Genomic DNA, 2995 nt, shown 5'->3' with positions numbered 1-2995 from the left:
AGGTTTCTCTTCTGTAATGACGTAGAACGGACGAATCAAAAAGAAAACGAATGAAAGAGAGCGGGGCTTCGGGAGCACACCTATGGGACCCATTCAATTAAACAAGGCTGCTGGAAAATCCAAACTGACGTGTAGGCCAACAAAAAAATAAGTAGAAGGAGGAAGAGGAGGAGCCAAGGGGGGGACGGGGAGGGGGGGTGGAGACGAGGAAGAGTATGAATGGGAGGAGGTGGAAGAGGAGGCGAGGCGCAAGGAAAATGAAGAGGAGGAGAAAAAGGAGTGGAAGTACAGGAGAAGAAAAAGGAGGAGGAAGAAGAGGAGGAGGAAGAAGAGAAAGAGGAGGAGAAGAAAGAGGAGCTGGAGGAAGAGAAAAGGAGGTGTAGGGGAGGAGAAGGAGGAGGAATAGGAGGAAGAAGAGGAAGAGAAAGAAAAGAGGGAGGAAATAGAGCAAGAGATTGAGGAAGAGGAAGAGAAGGAGGGAGGAGAAGTCAGAAGAAATGGAGACGGAGAAAATAAAGAAAGAAGAGGAGTAGTAGAAGGAGAATGATGAGGAGTAGGGATAGAAGGATGAGGACGAGGAGGAGGAGGAGGAGGAAGAGGAGAAGGAGAAGGGGGAGGAGAAGTCAGAAGAAAAGGAGAAGGAGAAAATAAAGAAAGAAGAATAGAAGTAGAGGGAGGATGAGGAGTAGGAGTAGGAGGATGAGGACGAGGAAGAGGAGAGGAGGGAATAGAGGAGAAAGAGGTGAAATAGGAGTAGGAGAAGGAGGAGGAGGAGGAGGAGGAGGAGGAGGAGGAGGAGGAAAAGGAGGAGGAGGAGAAGAAGAAGGAGAAGGAGGAGAAGAAAGAGGAAGACAAAGAGGAGGAATAAAGGAAGAAAAGCGAAAATGAAACATAGTTAGTAAAAGGATGGAAAGGAAGAAAATGAAATAAAAATATAGAAATCAAGTATGAACAAAAGACAAAAGATGATAATTACACAGACTAAGAATAAAAGAAGAACAGCAGATTGCAAAGGAGCACAAGAGAAGAACATATAGAAGACACTAATTGTTGGAGATCTTGGAAGCAGAGGAGAATGCAAAGGAAAAAAGGAGGAGGAGTAGGCAGAGGAGGAGGGAGAGGAGGAGAAGGAGGCAGAGGAGGAGGCAGAGGAGGAGGGAGAGGAGGAGGAAGAGGAAAATGGCTGAAGAGGAGGGTATTAAAAGTTGAGAGGTCCATTTCCTAAAGAACGAATGGTAGAGTCTGGCTAGAGTGGAGGACCTGTAAGAAACCAAAAAAAAATAAAAATAAAAATTAAGTTGAGGAACGAATTAAGGAGTGGAGAGTGAACGGCGAAGAGCGGTCATCCGGACAACAGTAACTAGAAGGCAATGCAGAATAGGAGAGGAGAAGAAGAGAGGCTGAAAGAGAAAGATAAAGAAATATTAAGAAAGATAAATAAAGATAAAGAAAGATAAAAGAAAAGAAAGATAAAAGAAATAAAGATAAATAAAATAAATAAAGATAAAGAAAGATAAAAGAAAGGGGTATGATGATAAAGAAAGATTAGGAAATATAATAACGAAAATCAAACAATGAAGAAGAGGTTGCCATAGAAGAAAAAAGAGGAGTCAGCGATGGAAAAGAAAAGAAATGAGAGGGAGAATAAGAAATGTGACATAAGAAGAAAGGAAACAAAAATAATAAGAAAAAGCTGGTCAAACAAGAAGGGGAATAAGGACTTTAAAGAAGACATTAAAGCAAGGAAGGCATAGCGGCATTAAGAAGTAGAGAAATATGAATGATAATATAAGAAATATTAGAGATTAAAACATGGGAATACGTATGACCATACATTTAGACAAAAATTAAATTAAATTAAAATGAATTAATAAATCATAAGCAAAGAGTGACGGCTATGTTATAAACCATGAGAAAGTAATGGAAGAAGTGAGAAAGAACAAAGACGATAGAATATAGAAGGTGGAATTGAGATAGATAAGAGAAGGCATCAGGCCAAAGAACTACGAAGTGGATGGCAAGAACAATAAAAACAAATAATGAAAAACAAAAGAAAACACTTCACTTAAAAGATGAAGGCAAGAGAGACAAGACACCTTGACTCCAAATTGAAAACAGTGAAAGGATATATTGTAACTTCTTTACTATATATAAGAAAAGTAAAAAGTTTGGAAAATGTTTTTCAAACTGAATAAATCAGAGAAGATATTCAATTCTCTTGGGGATGGCGTCGCTTCAGTCGTAATAACATTTACCTGAGAACAAAAAAATTACTTATTTCTTAAAGAAAGTTCTTCAAAAAAAAAAAAAAAGGGAAAAATGAACTGACTTGTTTCATTACAAAAGTTGCTCATCCATCTCGGGGACTTTTGTCTTTAAACGCACAAGACTTGTGTGAAGACTAAGTAATATGTACAAAAAGAACGTTCTAAAGTCAGACATACAACTGTGACTGGAACCAATTTACGGAATGCCGGGGCAAGGGACAATCACTCGTGATCTTTGGGAATCAAACCTGGACGCTATGTATACCATGTATATTTGGATACTATGTAGACTGAAAATATAGTTCCTAGATTTGTCAATGAAACAATAGTGTTTTGGTGATGATGCAAAAAAAAAAAGAAGTATGAAAAGACGAAAGGAGATTGAGGGAGATATTAAAGAACGGAAGGAAATATATGGAGAAGGAAGAGGAGGAGGAGGAGAAGGAGGTGGGGAGGAAGTGAAAGGAGGTAGTGGAAGTAGAGAAGGAGGAGGTGGAGGAAGATATGGTAGAGAAGGAGATGGTGGAGAAGGAGGAGGTGCGGAAGGAGTTGGACGGGGAGGTAAAGGAGGAAATGGAGGAGGAGAAGGAGGAGGAGGAGGAGGAGATAAAGCAGGAGATGGAGGAGAAGGCGGAGTAGGAGGTGGAGGAGGAGAAAACGAGCAGTGATGGCAAGAGAAAGAAAGTCCGGAAGACTATTGAAGAGAAAATAGAGGATAGGAGAGGACG

Source organism: Oratosquilla oratoria, chromosome 1 (genome assembly GCF_046742065.1).
Source record: "Oratosquilla oratoria isolate Oo_2021 chromosome 1, ASM4674206v1, whole genome shotgun sequence".
NCBI classification, from domain to species: domain Eukaryota; kingdom Metazoa; phylum Arthropoda; class Malacostraca; order Stomatopoda; family Squillidae; genus Oratosquilla; species Oratosquilla oratoria.
This window is presented reverse-complemented; position numbering follows the sequence as displayed.